The sequence below is a fragment of the Ursus arctos genome, unplaced genomic scaffold, assembly GCF_023065955.2.
Source record: "Ursus arctos isolate Adak ecotype North America unplaced genomic scaffold, UrsArc2.0 scaffold_23, whole genome shotgun sequence".
Classification (NCBI taxonomy): domain Eukaryota; kingdom Metazoa; phylum Chordata; class Mammalia; order Carnivora; family Ursidae; genus Ursus; species Ursus arctos.
Window position 1 is genome coordinate 7,106,379 of NW_026622908.1, and position 18,681 is coordinate 7,125,059.

Below are 18,681 nucleotides of genomic sequence, written 5' to 3' on the forward strand. Positions count from 1 at the left end.
CAATCTGTATGAATAAAATTGTGAGATATGTGTCAAAGCAAAGACCTTTAAATTCAATTTTTAAAAATAACTGTTTTCATGACTATATTATAGATTACTTTGAACTAGATGGAAATTACCTTGAAACATGATCAAACAAACAGGTATCTATAAAGAAAATTTCTTTTTTGTTCCAGTTACTTCTCAACTGACAGTATTAGTATTATATTATTTAAAATAAATGTATCATAGTGTATCTTGCATATAATTGAAAAAAATGTTTTGTTTACTATTACTTTTTTTAAAAAGAATACTACAATACTGAGAACATATTAATTTCAGCATGATTTATTTACTTAATCTCAAAAAACTGTTACATTGTCTAAAATGTCCAGACATTAAATTGTACTTATAAAATTAATTGGAATTTCTCATTACCAAGATTATTTCATAAAAATGTCATAGTAATGTTATAGTAATAGCAACTCTGATTTCACTACAAAAAAAATATTTAAGAAATAGCTGAAATCACAATACTTAATTTATTTTTCTTAAATGGAAACCTTATCCAAACAAAAATGACTAATAATATTTTTCAACATTTAACAAAAGTTACTCTTTTCAAAAGACAACATTGTAATCTGCTTAATTTCAAGTTACCTATATTTATATAACTGCTATGAAAAATTAAGCCTTTTTAGTTGCAAGACTTTTCATCTCTTGCCATCTAAATTGTACTCCTGTAACTTTAATAGAGTATGTAGTTTGATCCTTTTAACTAATTAGTGGATCACCAAGAAGGAAGTCAGGCCATTGCAATTACTGTCCACATGTTCATTTATATCAAATACTCTACAGGTCAGCCTAAACCTGTTTTATTTCACAAAAGCCTATTTTTTTCACCCATTTGTTTTATTTCACAAAGACTATTTTTCCTTATTCATAATGTCTTTCTGAAAATGATCAACTATCCTAGCTTTAACATAATGGCCACTTGTGCTTGCTGTAGAAATAAAAGGTAATAAAATTTGGCTTAAACAAGCAGAGACAAAGAGGCCAGCCTATAGACTCATCATTTCTGCAACTCTCTTTTAACCATTCTAATTCTGTCTCTATCTCTTATATTAAAGTCTGATCATATATATTTAATTCCATTCTTTAAAATTTCAGTAGACAACTTCAGTGCTAACCTACCACTGCCCTGTCAGAAAATCTTTGATGTCACAGCATAATAGCTCCTGAAAGAACAGCACTAATACTTAATGTAACATGAAACCAGGGCTCTGCAGTGGGGCTGTCTGCTGTCAGGAACAAACAATTTCACTGCTGTTCCCCAGAAGTGACAAGGTTAGGACCTATCTGTACAACAACCTTCACTACCAACAGAGATTTATTTTTATTAGAAACTAAGAATGCCGCCTTATTCTTTTAAATATGCCAATCTCTATTTTGAAAATAAAAAATAAATTACATTTTAATGTCAAACCATGCACGTGGCTCAATTTTCCCCAAAGCCTAAAGAAGGCCTCTCATGTTTTCAAAGAATTAATAGGCCAAATGGAAATGGCTGAACTTACTACTAAGGAGCAACTAATGAACTATTTTATTATTTCAGAAGTCACACCAAACATTTACATTTCAAAAACTTTTATAACATACTTGGGTTGGAAATGACTATACAGACCTTTCCCTTAAGATATTTTTAGTGATACCAAAATGTCTGCTTAAGGCTAGCCACTTCAAACCAAAAGATTCCTCAACAGAAAAAGGAATCACTAAAATAGGAACTATGCCGCTAGTCAATAAAGCAACAAGTACCTTGATTTTTTTAACCTACAACAATTACAAATACAACAATTAATTTCCAGACATGTATATAACATCTATGAGGGAACCAAAATAATACTACTTAATTAATAGTTGACCAAAAATCTCTTTTAGTGTAATCTATTATGAAATACTAAGGCATATCTGTTCCTTTTCTGAATCCTTAAAGAAACATATTGTTTGTATTGTTCACTTAACAAATTAACTTTCTGCCTTCTCTGTTACTATTGTCTAGAACTGTTACTTAATTTTCTTAATGTTGTATAAGACCTGTACAAAAAATTTATAAACTCTATTGGGAAACTTTAAAAAGAGCCAAAATAAATGGGAGGATATAATACAGTCATGGGTTAGAACAGCCAATGTTATAAAGGTATCATTTCCCTAAAAATTGATTTATTGATTAAATACAAACTGAATAGAAAACCCCAACAGGTTTTATGGAACTTAACCAGCTAGTTCTAAATTTATATTTAAATGCAAAGAGCCAAGAAGTGCCAAGACACTCTTGAAAAATAAGAATAAGGTGGCAGAACTTACTCTGCAAGATAATAGGCTTTTATTATAGAGCAAATATAATTATGTCAGGGTATATGTGTGCAAAAAAGGTAAAGACATCAAGGAAACATAATATAGGACCCCAAAGTAGATGCATGCTTATATGGGCATTTGATATATAACAGAGGTACCCCTACAGGGAAGTCAGGGAAGGATGAATTTTAATAAATTATCTGATAGCTGGATACCCATAAAAGGAAGAAAAAAATATCTCAATATCTCAAAACAACTACAAGTGGATTAAAGGCCAATGTGAAAGTCATTGGAAATTACTTTCATGATCTCAGATAGGAAAGAATGTCTTAAACAACATAGGAAAAGCATTGACTGAGAAGGAAAAGATCAATAAATATTCAACTATATTAAAACTAAGAATGTCTGTTCATCAAACAATCCCATAAAGAGAGTAAAAGACAAGCCAGGAGTGGGGAACGGTATCTGCAACACATGTAAATGACAAAGAATTAATACACAGAATATACAGAACACTATAAACCATTAAAAAAAAAAAGACAATCTAATAGAAAAATGGGCAAAAGACTTGAACAGGCATTTCACAAAAGAAGAAATTTACCTGATCAATAACTTATAAAAACCTGTTTAATATCATTTGTAATCAGGAATGCAAATTAAAACCATGATGAGATATTAATGACTGCACACTATAGACTGGCAAAACTTTAAAATCTGACAACATTGACTGTTGGCAAGGATGTCAAGCAATGGTAATGTTCACAGAGTACTAGTGGGTGTATAATCCTTTAGAAAAGAGTTTAGCATTATCTAGTATAAAAGAAGATGGGCATACCCTCTGACCCAACAATTCTATTCTTGTATATACAACCTAGAGAAACGTGTACACATGTTCACCAAGAATGGATATATGTACAAAAAGTTCATAGCGGCATTGTTCATAATAATCAGCAACTGGAAACAGTCCAAATGTTCACTGACAATAGAGAAGATAAATAAATTCTGACACTCCCACAATAAAAAGCAAATTAATGAACTAGGATTTCATGATGACACATGTTAAGCAAAAACTGCAACACACATAAAAAATAGGTTCTGCATGATTTACATAATGCATTAAAACAGGCAAAATCAAACTATATTGTTCAGAGATGCATCCATAGGTAGTAAAACTATAAAGCAAAGGAAGCGACTAACGTTAAATACAGATTGATGGTTACCTCTGAAAGAAAGTGTGGGTGTATGATTGGGAAGGGACACAAATGGCTTCTGGGATAATATCAATATTCTTTTTCTTTTTTAACTTTGATGTAGGTTACATGGAATTCACTCTATAAGTATTCATTACACAAACATGCAACAGTATTTTATATAGTTTACATGTTTACATTTCAGTTTAAAAAAAAAGAACAACTCTACTTCACAAAGAGTTATTCTGAATAAAAGTGGAATAATGTATGAGAAAAAGCTCTCTGAAACAAATTACAAACAACTACAAACATACTCATTTTTTAAAGTTAGGTAAGGACTGGAACCTCCCTCATTCATAAACCAAGAAATAACCTATATGGAATAAAATTCCCTACTTCGGGCACCTGGGTGGCTCCATTGGTTAAGCGTCTGCCTTTGGCATGGGTCGCAATCCTGGGGTCTTGCGATTGAGTCCCACATAGGGCTCCCTGCTCAGTGGAGAGTCTGCTTCTCCTCTCCCTCTGCCCTGTTCGTGCTCTCTCTCTTTCTCAAATAAACAAATAAAATCTTGTAAAAATAAAATAAAATTCCCTACTTCAAAAACATATGTTGTCACCTCAAAGTAGTAAGACATGTCTTCTATAATATTATAAAAAGGTGTTTAACATTCATCTTTTAGAGATTCATTCCTTTGGATTAAAACATTATCCTTTCTTAAAATCAAAATACCTCTTGAGAAAATGAACTAAGCAGATAACTGAAACTATATGGGATTGCTGAAGAAATTCCAATAAGAAGACTTGGGATTTTCAGATTTAGAATAAATATACTCTATTTCATGTCTCTACAACATTCCTATGCCAAAGGTCTCTATCCTCAATTAATAGCTTTTCCAGGATACTACTTACCAGAAAGCTATCTTTAAAAAATTAAGGGGAAAATTTTTTAAAGTATAAATAACTAATGGAAATAATCTTTAAAAAATGAATGAAAACAAAGAAAAGAAAATAGGAGAGAGGGGGAGGGAGAAACTGAAGAAGCTAATTAATTTACTTTCACTAATTCTTAGTTTTAAAAACAGAATCTCACATTCCACTTTCAAATGTATACACACAAATGTACATTCTCTCACTTATTAAGCTGACAAGCAAAAAGGGTATGACAAGAGAATTTTAAAATATTTAACATTATTATGCTTTATAAAAACAACTTATGTATTGGCTTCTCACAATATTAATTATTATAATATACTTTCCTGATTTTCCTTCTTGCTATCAAAGTCTTTTTTATTATGTATTTACTTCGAAAAGGACCATGTCTCAGTTAGCAGAAGTGGAATTTCTGGGTCATACAGTATTTACATGCTTAACTTTTTGAGAAACTGCTAAACTGTTTTTCTAAAGTGACTGCGTCATTTTATGTTCCTAACAGCAATGTATAATGGTTCCAATATTTTCACATCCTTGCCAATATTTGTTGGTTTCAATTTTTATAATCACAGCCATTTTAGTGTGAAGGAGCAATATTTCATTGTGATTTTGATTTACACTTCCCTAATGACTGATGATCTTGAACATCTTTTTATGTGCTTATTGGCTTTTTATAAAACTTATTTGGAGAAACAGCAGTACAAATCCTTTGCCCGTTTAAAAAATTTGGTTATTGGGGCTCCTGGGTACCTCAGTCAGTTGAACATCCAACTCCTGATTTCAGCTCAGGTCATGATCTCAGCGCTGTGAGAGCAAGCCCCATGTCAGACTCTGCACTCAGGGTGGAGTCTGCTTAAGATTATCTCCCCCCTATGACCCTCCCCCTGCTTGTGTGCTCATGCTCACATTCTCTCTCTCTCTCAAATAAATAAATGAAATCTTTGAAAAAGTCAGCTATTTGTCTTTTTATTGTCAAGCTGTGAAAGTTCTTTATATATTCTGGATACAAGTCTCTTGAAAATTTATTATTTGCAAATATTTTCACCCATTCAATAGGTTGCCTTTTTACCTTCTTGACAGTTTCTTTTGAAAGACAAAAGTTTTTAATTTTGATGTAGTCCAATTTATCTTTTTTTTCCACTAATGCTTTGATGTCATGACTAAGAAATAATTGCTTAATCCAAGGTCATGAAGATTTACTCCTATGTTTTCTTCTAAGAGTTTTATAATTTTATCCCATATTTAGGCCTCTGTTTCATCTTGAATTCACTTTTGTATATGGTGTGAGGTAGGGTTCCAATTGCATTTTTTGCGTAGGGATATCCAGTTGTCCCAGCACAATTCATTGAATCTCACCACCCACCCCAGACCTATAGAATCAGAATATGTTTTTAAGAAGACCCCAGGTGATTTGTATGCTTAGCAAAATTTAAGAAGCACTTCTCTAACTAATAAAATGTATAAATTCCTAGAATGGTTAAATTATTCCTTGAAAATTTTCCAATAGAATCTTTGTTAATGAGCAAGATCTATTCTAGTAACACATCCCTTATATGAAGTTAATTACCAGGACAGGATTGTAGAATTTATAACTGACCACCTACAAGGACAAGAGGTAATCATTAAAACCAAACATGGGTTCACAAAGAACAGGTCCTGTCATATTAACATCTTTTGTTTCTTTGTCAAAAGTACTTTATTGCTTGATGAGTAATACATTAGAAATAATTTATCTGAATTTCAACAAGCCATTTGACAAATGGTCTCAAGTATCCCTGCTATACTGTAAGTTTGTTACAGTAGGACACAGTTTTAAGCACCCTTTATATCTCTAGCATCTATCTGGCATATAAAAATACTTAACTTGTTTAATTTTATTTAATTAATTAAACCCTGTGGATATATGAATAAATGTGAGCTAACTGCTAGCATGCTCAACAAAGGTTTTAATAATCAATATGTTAAGAATCAGGATCCAAAAGGATCTTAAAAATTAAAAACATAGGGGTGCCTGGGCGGCTCAGTTGGTTAAGCGACTGTCTTCGGCTCAGGTCATGATCCTGGAGTCCCAGGATCGAGTCCCACATCAGGCTCCCTGCTCAGTGGGGAGTCTGCTGCTCCCTCTGACCCTACCCCCTCTTGTGCACTCTCTCTCTCAAATAAATCTTTAAAAAAAATTAAAAACATAAATAATAAGGAAGAGAATATGACCACAGATATGGAAAAAAAGAAAATAAGAGAACATCATGTCAACATATGCCAACATATTTTTAAAATCTACAGAAAGTAGATGATTTTCTGAAAAATATAAATTTATCAAAACTGCCTCAGGAAAGTATAGAAAATATGAACAAACCAATAAAATACTGTTAAATATCTATCTCTTCTAAAGGTGTGAAGATCGGATGGAACTAGAGGGTATTTTGCTAAATGAAATAAAGTCAGTCAGAGAAAGACAATTATCATATGATCTCACTCATGTGGAAGGTAAGAAACAAAACAGAGGATCATAGGGGAAGGGAGAGAAAAATAAAACAAGATGAAATTTGTTTCATCTTAAGACAAACCATAAGAGATTCTTAATCATAGGAAACAAACTGAAGGTTGTTGGGGGCAGTCGGGGAGATGGGGTAACCAGGTGATGGGTATTAAGGAGGGCACGTGATGTAATGAGCACTGGGTGTTATATACAACTGATGAATCACTGAACTCTACCTCTGAAACTAATAATGCACTATATGTTAATTAATTGAATTTAAATTTTAAAAATAAAGGTGTGAAGATCAAATGACTTTAGAGGTAAGTGTTAACTTTTAAAAAAGGTCAATTCCTATGCTCTCCAATAGACAAAGATGGCAATACAAAACAGATAACTCCTATGCTTTCAGAACACAGACAAGGATGGAAAGCTTCCAATTCATTTTATGAAGCTGGCATGACCCTACTATCAAAACTCTATAAGGATAGCACCAAAATTAATTATACATATTACATACATGTGCATACAGGAATGCAAAGATAAGAAAACACAAGGAAATCTATCAACATGTTTAACAGAATATTAAAACTAAGAAATAAAAAAATCATTTTGTCAATAAATGCCAAAAAAATTCTTGATGAAATTTTAAAACCATACTAAACCAAAAGATCTTATTAAGGAAAGATCAAATGAATCTAACCAGAGTAAAATCTACCTGGAGTAAATGCAAACTCCTGCACTTAGCTCCAAAAACAAAATAAAACAAAACACCAGCAGCTCAAGTATAGGATGGATGAGACATGGTAACTAAAAGGCTTGGGAGTTTTAGTTGGCAGTAAGATTAATGAACCAACAGTGCGCTGTGGCTTCCATAAAAATTAGGCTCCATTAATAAAATAATATTATCTAGAACAACAGAGGTAATAATTTTACAGTATAATGTAGTGGTTATATTCATAGATTCAAATCCTGACCATCATGTTTTAATAATGTCACCTTTAGAAAATTACTTAATTCCTGAGTCTCAGTTTCTTCACCCATAAATTGGAAATAATAATATATACCTCACAAGGTTAAGGTAAGACTTAAATGAGATAACACTGTGTACACAATATTATTCATTATATAAAACAAAATTTTAAACAAGTTTCCCAGGCATTCTTTCATTCAACAATATCTACTGAGTGCTATTAGGTTCCAGGCATTGCTTCAGTCACTAAAAATTAAACAACAAAGAGACAAAATTCCTATCCACCTGGAGCTTACATTCCAGTGGAGAGGAGAAAGTAACTTCTCTATCACTGCTCCTCCTAGCATGGACAGAATGATCACATATATGATTTCACAACATAAAAAGAATGATTAAAACACCCTTTCGAGTCTGAGGTTCCATAAGGCAAAGACAGTGAGCCTATGATTTGAGCTATAAATACTATAGGAATACACAGAAATGCATTCCCAAGTTCTAATCTACCCATAAAAGGCTTATAACAACTACCATACCACTGCCATCTCCTCCAGCAAGATCACCATGGTATTGATGCCTTTAGGCAACCCCTTTGATTTCACAGCTGCCCTCTCAGATACTGTACATAATCTATCCCTTTAAATACTGAAGTCACTGATGCCTCCACTGCCTCAACTATTTTCCTTCTCTCCACTGGTACCCTCTTCACCAAGGAAACATCATGGAGTCATTAGTAGAAAGAGCTTAGCTTTTATCATCACACAGACCTGGGTTCAAATCCAGATCTAACATAGCCAATCCGCTGCCTCCACTAGAAATCTTCTGGGACCTGGAGATTAAGCCTGCAATCCTTGGCCATGTGTGGCTGAGACTCAGCCCTTCCTGGGGGATACCTCCTGGGTCGACAGGACACAGGAGCCTGCATCAAAGAAACCTTGATGGTAATAGAAGCTTACCAACTCCACACCCCAATCTCAACCAGCTGTCCTCTACTTGTAACTTTCTAGGACTTAGAGATTAGTTCTGTAATCAGTGACCAAGCCAGGCTACCCCAAGCCATTCCTCCCTAGGGAATGCCTCCTGGGTCAAGCTCCCTGTCTGTTACCTGCCACCTCTTTAAGTGCACCACTGCTTCTTTGGTTATTGTCACAAAGTTAGCCCTGAGAAAACTCACACCCAAACTCGTTCTGTACCCAAATTACCTTATCTCCACAAATTATGAAGCTCAAAAATGAAGATATTGGCTTTATAATAAAGGAATTTTCATTCCATTTGATTTGTTGATTTACAGCTGAAGAGATTCTCAAAGTACCTATTACTATAAAATAGTATTCCCTCTCAGTAGTACTCTCGAATCACTGTGTTGGGGAAACTGCAGGATGCTTTCACATCACATTCTAGTAGCATTCATTTTTACCCCTTCAATAAAGTATTTTGAAGTAAAGTATTCTTTCCTTTGGGCCAGATTCTCCTTTTAAAAACATTCACTTTAATAATAGATAATGCTTACATGGCACCCACCATGTGCCAAGCGCTGTTCTAAGCACTTGTATTTACTCACTTATTCCTAAAACAACACTAATACGTACTATTTTACAGATTAAAGTAGATTAAAGTAATAGGCCTATGTTCACACTGCTAGAAAGTGGTGGAGCATGCTCTTAGTCACAATGTTACAAGCTCACTCTACCCCAAACTAATTCTCCAGCACTGTACAGGTAAGAGGAATAAAATTAGAGTCAGCAAAGGATTTCTACTGTTCAGAATGTTTGACAAAGAGGGCGCCTGGGTAGCGCAGTCATTAAGCGTCTGCCTTCGGCTCAGGGCGTGATCCTGGCGTTCTGGGATCGAGCCCCACATCAGGCTCCTCCACTGTGAGCCTGCTTCTTCCTCTCCCACTCCCCCTGCTGTGTTCCCTCTCTCGCTGGCTGTCTCTCTGTCACATAAATAAATAAAATCTTTAAAAAACAAAATGTTTGACAAAGAAAACTAAGAACAGATTTTAAAAACATAATCTTAAATGTGGGAGAGGAGGCATGACAACAATAAATATTCGAGATGAGAATTGTTTTAAATTTTGGGGATAGGAGGAAATTCAAAGCACCAGTATTTTTCAATATTATTTGCCCTAAAATTGACATCTATGCAACCCATCTGTCTTCAGGTTGAAATCATTTAGTGCTCAAAAAGAATTTAAGCATCTGTATCTAAAAAGAAATTTAAATAGACCCAGTTCTTACCTGATGGCTTCTCACTGTCTACTGCAATATATAAAACACCAACTGAGAGATAACCGGCCTCACTGGCCTTCCTTTACATTGCTGGAACAGATAGAAAGAAACAGATCAACTCAGAAAGAAACTTAAATATGTAATGGAAAGTGGGGAAAGTTAAAACAAAAAAAGTGAAGAAAACAAGTGTTTCTAAGTCCAGAGAGAGATCTACAGCTGCACACAATAAAGGTAGTATGCCTATAAGCCAAGGCCAATCATCAGTGACCTTCAAAGACCTTACTTATGCAACACAGTGCTCTCCCTTAGCAGGAACAGAACCTTTTAAGCAAAACAACACAAAAGATAATAGGTCATCAAACGGAAATAACCCATCTAACTAGTCCAAAGGACCAGTTCAAGAAATTCTCTTGAATTTGAGAATTTCTGTATGTGAATATGAAGTTGATAGAAATATAGGAAGTCCTCACTTTGCACTATATCATGTTAGCTGAAACTAGTGCATTTTGGAGCCAGGTCTTCACTGTGCAAGGTTTTATAGTAACTGAGATCAAACCATGACATCTGAACTATGTAAAGATGAGAACTATGCGAAGAGAGGATACAGTTCTGATATAACACAAGTTTTAATTAACATCAGGCCATGCAAAGCAAAGATGGCCCTAAAACTGAACTAACTGAAATTCAACATCACATAATATGTTTAGTTCCTGATTATCCTGATTATCCAAGCTCCTGATTATCTAGTTTGTAGATTGTGAGAAATCTCATGACTTTCTTGCCTATTATAGGCAGCTGTATTATACAGTAGAAATACCATGGGACTTCCAGTCAGTACATCTGGGTTTAGATTATGTTTCTGCCACTTAATAGCTACGTGACCTTGGGCAAGTCCTTTTCTCTCTCCAAACCTTATTTTCTTTGTGTGTAAAGTAAGGATAATTACATCCACCTCCTAGAGTTATTGTGCAAATGAAATAATAAAATAATAATCACTAATATTTAATGAGAGGATACAACAAATCAGGCACTTTTCCAAGTGTGTTTTGTATATTGAAACCTCTCAAAAACTATGATATAGGTTATTATCTCTATCTTATGAAAGCATCCAAAAATATGTCTGGCATATGGCAATTGCCCAATATATGTTTGGTGATATGCATCTATTTCATTATTCAGTATTGCCTCTATCCATGGCAATGGATAGGTACTGAAAAGAAAACAGGGAAATCTGAAATCTGTTCATGTATTAGATGCTTCAAAAAACTGTTGGAAGAGGAGAATTCAGTTCTTACTGAAAATTGGGGGCGGGGGTATTCTTATTCCTAGAATTTCCTTTATCCCTCTCCTCTTGAGTGCTAGTTGTACTCTAAGATTCTGGAAGAGGTTAACTAAGAGACTTCAAAGACAGCCAACTCTGTTGGTGCCAGAAACCATACTCAAAAACCTGGCACTGGCCACTGCTGCCAGCCTCGCCAAACACATGCAATGAATTGATGGCTGTGTCCCAATGCCCTGCCTATCTCATCCAGCCCAACCTCCTTCACAGACACAACCCTTCAGATGCTAACACTTCCTTCCTAAAGTTCTCATTAGCCACTTTAGGTTAGAAAGCAAGGGCACTATCTAGGATCACACCGTGGAAATGAACTCTATCAAAATTGTCTGGAAGAGAGGAGGGAAGAAGCTAGAAATAGTACACAGTTTTTGCTTATGTATCCACCAGCATAAATTCATTTATTCAGTTAAATTCTTAGCCATTTGTCACTTTAGATGGCAGAATAGACATGGTGCCTTGAGACTGACATACAGAACAGGGAATTTCACTGACAGTTCTTTGGGAAGAAGCAGCTCAGAGCCTTATCCCAGAACAGTATAAACAGGATGTCAGAGCTGAAACCTCTTTGGAGATCATCAAACTTCCCATTCTATTCATGAAGAAACTAATTCCTAGAAAGAAGTGACTTAGCCAAAGTCACCCAAAGTTTATTGTCAGAGCTAAACCTTCCAAACTGGGTTGCTATTAAACCATGCTGCCCAACAAGTATATCAAGTGAGATAAAAGAGAAAAAGAGAAAATGAGAGAGAGCCAAAAACAATGCTAGACTATAGCCATCCCTCATGGCTGCCTTTCTCACCTTCCCCATCTTCTGCTGTAATTGTATCTAAATCCTAGGAAGGTTGAGTAAGGAAGCAACAAAGGGCCTCAAGCATTTGGGGAAATAGTGATCCTCCACTTGGTTCTCCTACAACATGATAAACACACTTGACTATGGAATGAATCTCACTGAGCCCTTTGTGCTAACAAATGACTCAAATTGTTTTGCCTTGAAGAATAAAGGATGACTTACCTCAAAATATGGAAAGAGCCCAAGTCCCTCGACAGATGAATGTATGGTATAGAATGGAATATTACTTAACCAACAAAAAGAATGAAATCTTGCCATTTGCAACAATGGGGACAGAATTAGAGGGTATTATGCTAAGTGAAATAAGTCAGTCAGAGAAAGACAAATACCATACGATTTCATTCATACATGGAATTTAAGAAACGAAATAGATGAACATAAGGAAAGAGAAGAAAAGTAAAATAAGACAAAAACAGAGAGGGAGGCAAACCATAAGAGACTCTTAATTATAGGAAACAAACTGAGGGTTGCTGGAGGGAAGGGGGGATGGTGTAACTAGGTCATGAGCATGAAGGAGGACACTTGAAGTAATGAGCACTGGGTGTTGTATGCAACTGATGAATCACTAAATTCTACCTGTGAAACTAATAATGCAGTATGTTAATTAAATTGAATTTAAATCAAAAAAATGTTAACAGACGGCTTAAGTCTGTCCCTCTCTCATATTAGAGTCTTGTGAAAATGCCACACCACTGTTTTCTGAACCTCAATGCTGATAAATCTGTAGCCCCACTCCCTGTCTTAGGTTTCCAGTGGTTGGCTACATTCTTCACAGGGATCCTGTCCCAGGAGAGTATTCTCTAGAAACCATGCTTTTCCTCTTTGACCTATCATAACCATATCCATCTCTCCCATTTACTTTTCTATTTCACTGGGGTCCAAAGTGAGCTCACACATCCTAAGAGTACACTATAAATTTACTGATGTATATGTACTGCTTTAAAAGTAAGAAAAATTAATCCTTACTTAAATTTAAATACAAATTAACACCCTGGGTCTATATGTCAAACATTAATGTGTCACATCCTGTACTGGAGGAAAGAGAGGGGAGGGATTATGGATAATAATACCTAGTTTTTAACTAAAGTAACCTTGAACAAATGTTCAAGTGGTTTAAGAAGACCCTTCTAAAGAGACTATATAGTTTGGATAATATGAATAATATAGGCCTTCATGACAATAATACTGAGACTTAACTAACACTTGTACCGTAGTTGCAGCCTTTAGTGGTCACATTACAGGATATCTAGTATCACTAACAGTGTACCTTATCCTGTTGTACTTTGACATACTAAATAATAAGAATATGAAGCCATTACAATCAGTAAGATATTTAAAAACTAAGCATAGAGATATAAATTTTTGTAATGGCTGAAATTTTTCCAATAATATTTAAAATCATACAATACTCAATCCTTTATTTTACAAAATTTCACAAAACTTATGTTAAATGTTTAGAAACCTCTTCTGAAGTTCCTTAATTAGAAAAGACAAAAGGCCACACTATTAGAAAAGCACATGTTCTTCTTGCTGCTATTAAAATGGCTAAAACAATACACAGAAAACATGACGGCAACAAATTTAAATAAACTCCCTTGCTAAAAAATCAGAGCTGTCGCAGTGCATAGCTCTGGGTAACCATTTACCTAGAATGAAATGTGAACAACGTCCTCTAGGGTTATACGGTAAGCACTGCCATAGCGTTGGAAGTTGCATAGAAAACATGGCTGAAGATTTGAAAAAGAAACCTACGTCATGAAAACTAGGGATGTACTGTATGGTGACTAACATAATATAATAAAAAAATATTATTTAAAAAAAAAAGAAAGAAACCTACATCATGTAGGATGCCTCTTTTTCAGATAAATGAATGCATATATTTTTAACATGCCTCAGTTTATGATATTTGATAGGCAACTTCTGAGTGAGCCATTACAATAAGTACCAAAGAAGACATAATCTCAACAGTGTTACTTTTCTAAATAAAAATAATTTTTAGGGAAAACTGGTTAAGTGTAACCACTGGTGAAAGGTTACCCTAGCTGGACTAAAGGGGGGAAAAATAGGCATAAGATGACAGAGATAGCACCATGGACTTCACTAACTATATCGTTCATAGCCAAGCAATTGCAACACAATGTTGAAGCCAAGTACTGCAATGATGATGCAATCACTTTTTTAAATAAGACCTGTAAAACATAGTAAAAGCTTTACAATGCTTTGAAATGAAATGGGAAGTAACCATGAGGATTGTTTGTACCACCCAGAGGTTCCACTGCTTATCTCATAGAAAAGTTTCTAAACTTAAGGATTAGGAACAAAACCAAAAACAAAACAAAACAAAAAATAAAACTAGCGTACCAAATGTGCTGACCTTTCATGTGAGGCAAGAAGCTGTGTGTGTTACCAAGTAGCTAACTAGCTAGCTAACCAGATACTTACATATATACAAACCATCAAACAAACTTAATCTGTCTCTTCAAAGTAAAGGTGACATTTTATCAAATGAGAAAGTAAATGCTTTTCAAAACAGATTTGTGCTATGAAAAAGTATTTTGAAAACATATGTTTGAAAACGATTCCATCATAGTGTGATTTTGTTACCAAAAATTCTATGTCTACCATCTACAAAAACGCTCATCTGTTTTCAATTTTAAAATTGGCAACAGAGAATATTCTAACCTGTTTAATGATGTTCCAAAGAGTTTCAATGGGTTTTGAGTCCATTTATTAAAAAATATTAAAATGCTATGTCTTCAACTTCATTGCCAGAAACGACTGATTGCCATCAAGGAAGATTTTAACACATTTTTGCATATTTTGTATATAAGATTAATAAATTAGTAACATAATTTAGTAAGTGCAAATAATGATGTACTTCTTCAATTTGGATCCATTTTTCTTTTTGAAGTATAAGTTTCAGCTATGGCAGCATTAAAATCATGTAGTAAAGTAAACTGAACTTAGAAACAAACTTATAAATCATTTCATCATGAAGTGTTAAACTGACTTTTTAAAATAACAAAGAATGTTAAATTATAGGGTTTGGGGGAACCACAGTTAGTTTTAAAATATTATTTATTTTATCTATAACTCTTTCTTTTTAATATCAATTTATGAATGTTTTATAGCACACATTAGCACACTAGCCCACATATAACATGCTCATAAACATTTTGCTTATGATCTGCTCTATCCAAAAAGTTTGAAGACTTTTCTATTCTATCCTATTACAGAATTCTATTATAGTCAGAAGTTCTCCCAAATAAGCCTTAAAATTATCTTGCCGGAGGAATTCTTCCAGGCTCACCCTTAGCAACAATACTCTCAGGTCACCCTTGGGCTATCCAAACCATCTAAGATCTCTATTTCTTTCTCTCTTTAAGCATCCTAAATTCTGCTCCTTTCACCTCAGCTACTGAAAATGCTACATTCACCGTAATCAAGCAGGGAAGATATTCAAACAAACATTATATTAATAATCAAACATATTTATTTTTAAGATGCACTAGCAATATACTTATTTAACTTATTTAATGGAGGCTTTGAAACAATTTAGGGTGATCAAATAATTTGATGCCCTCTTACTAAATTTACTAAAATTATATTTGTGTTTTTATATTACATCAGATGTAAATTTGTTAAGTAAGCAAAACTAAAGAATATATAATCACAGCCTAAATAAAATTTAAAGGACATTGATTCAAATGTCCTATTTCTTTGGCATATTAGTAATAGAAACTAGTGTACATGCACATCAAAGAGGAAGAAGAAAATAACCTAAAGATGTAAAAGTGGTGCTAAGAAAATTCAGAAGAAAAAATTAGCATACAATATAGAGGGGTATACTTTTCCTTATACTTTATTCAAATAGCTCTTGGTAACTCTAATGAGTTTTCCATGTGGACATAACAAAGAAATTAAACACAAAAATACACAACTAAGTCATGGCTAATTATGATGAGCTCTTTGGAAAAGGTCCCAAGGTGTCATAATTAAAAGCTGAGCTATTTTTCATTCTTTCCCAGCCATGGCATAAATAAGAATTAAGAGTGCCCAAGTTCACTAGTCCCACCTAATTTAGGCTGTTATAGATATTCACCTCAGAGAAAATAAGCCTCTTACAAAATGCTATACAATTTAAATTCAGTGTACATGACCCTACCTTAGCATACCCGTAAATCACACAAACCTGTACAAAAATACAAGTGGAGGCCCTCTCTGGAACTGTTGTCTGCAAAAGTTTAAGGGGTCTAACCCAAGAAAAGCTAAAAATTTCTTTTAATAATGTCTTAGAATATTACATTAAAAATAAAAATGAAATATTACAATTTTAATTGTTCCAATATTTAAATTCTTCTTTAAACTTCAGTGTATCTATTTTCAATTCGACCTTTATAATGGGAAAGAACAATTTTCCTCCAGTGTGTATTTGGATCTTCAGACTCAAGAGTAATAAACGTTCCTGAGACTCAGCTAACTAATATGCTGTGTTCCAAGTTAGTTAAGCTTTGTTCAGTTGCTTTATGATTTCAATTTTTATTTTCTTTTTTTGGGGAGGGGAGTTGCTTCTTATTAAAGAAAAGTTCTAAAGGAAAGTTCTTAAAAGCATCATAACTAATTTAATATGACTAACGGATGTTTTTAAACTGTTCTATAGAACGTTTGTATCTTTTTTTCCTCCTTAGCTTCAGAGCCTTGCTTTTTAATGGAGAGATTTCATCATATTTTTCATGTCATGGATCAACACTGCAACTGTCCAGCATGCCAAAGCAGTGGTAAGAAAAATAATAGGTTAGGCCGTTAGAAACTAGAGCCATAAGTTCTCCAGCCTATGTGACCACCAAGCCCTTTTCAGAAAGTGATTATGTCACAGTCATATAAGCGCAAAACCTCAATAGGTGCATTTAATTTGAAGAAACAAGTCATTAAACACCAGAAAACATCTAAGCCAAAAACAGCAAAGAAGGCTTGTGGACTCAGAGAAAAGGTATTCAAAAAGTCATTGGAACATAAGATCCCAGACTACAAAACTGAAGAGGGTGGATTTAGCATCCCTATTTGAGAGTGATCAAAAGTGGAGAGGGGCAGTTGTTGTTACTACTGCTTTTGCTACTGTTTCGCTATCATCATTGTGAAACAATAATTTCAATTTCATCCAAAAATTCTGACTCACTCTTCGGGCTATTTTATGTTCATATTATCCCTCAATAAAAAAGAAGTTAGGAACATGCCAACTCTATAGTTAGAAAAGCTTAATTACAAATGTGAGGCCCAAAGACCTGTAACAAATAAAGGAAATTCGGAAATAACACACAGATCTAAAAACTTCCAGGTATTGGCCTTTTTCTAAGACCATGTTTGCCAACTGAAAAAAAAAATTTTTTTTTTTTTAAAGATTTTATTTATTTATTCGACATAGAAAGACAGCCAGAGAGAGAGGGAACACAAGCAGGGGGAGTGGGAGAGGAAGAAGCAGGCTCATAGCGGAAGAGCCTGATGTGGGACTCGATCCCGTAACGCCGGGATCACGCCCTCAGCCGAAGGCAGACGATTAACCGCTGTGCCACCCAGGCGCCCCATATAGTGTAAGATATAAGATTTTATTAACTCATAGTACTGATCACCCATTCATATATTAATAAGCCACTTACTTTTAATACTTAGTTGAAGTATTCGAAGAAAAGCAGTAATCTGAAAAATTCCTCTGTACCTTAAAATGTACTCACAATGTCCTTGACCACAAAACTGAGCTAAGAGAAGTGTAGCAGTTAAGCTGCTGGCCTATGGCCACATCACATGCATGATCAGACATGGCCTTTCTAGGAGTCACGAAGACACAAATATGAGACTTTTCAATGTCATAACTATAGAATAATCAATAATGGTATCAAATATTTCCCACATGTCCAATGATCCTCAAGATGTTACGTCAAATAACCTATTCTTAATCATCCTTCAAGTCACAGCTCAAAGGCCACCTCCTACTAGAAGCTGTCCTTTACATAAGTACTTCTGCTCTTATACCTATCTCCATTATCACAACTAGCACGCTGCATAGAATCACCTATATTCATACCTCCTCACTGCATTTTCATCTTTGAAATCATGTAATCAAGTGATTCCCACCTTTTCCCAGCCAAGGATCCTTTCATTAATCTTCCCTGATGAACCCCATTTTTTGAGAGAGTTGCTTATAAAACTAGCCACACTTACCACATAAATCATTTTCTAATTTTTACTAATCAGAATATATAACTGATACCTAGTGTTTCTGATCAGCAAAATATTTTTCATTTATACATTGGTATATGGGAAATGCAGTGATGGTTTGGCTCTGGAAATAAGTATGAAGATA

At 34.3% G+C, this 18,681-nt stretch overlaps 1 protein-coding gene across 13 annotated transcripts in view; it reads right to left on the minus strand.

Moving 5' to 3' along the window:
* The window catches only part of SOX6 (SRY-box transcription factor 6), a 587,380-nt gene that overhangs the window by 558,586 nt on the left and 10,113 nt on the right, over positions 1–18,681 (minus strand). For 5 of the 13 annotated variants that reach the window (XM_057317515.1, XM_048213406.2, XM_057317519.1 and 2 more), the window contains exon 2: positions 10,144–10,224. The exons of the other annotated variants lie outside the window; for them this stretch is intronic. The gene's annotated coding sequence lies outside the window, so the exon portion shown is untranslated. The remainder of the gene's footprint in view (positions 1–10,143; positions 10,225–18,681) is intronic. 13 annotated transcript variants of the gene reach the window in all.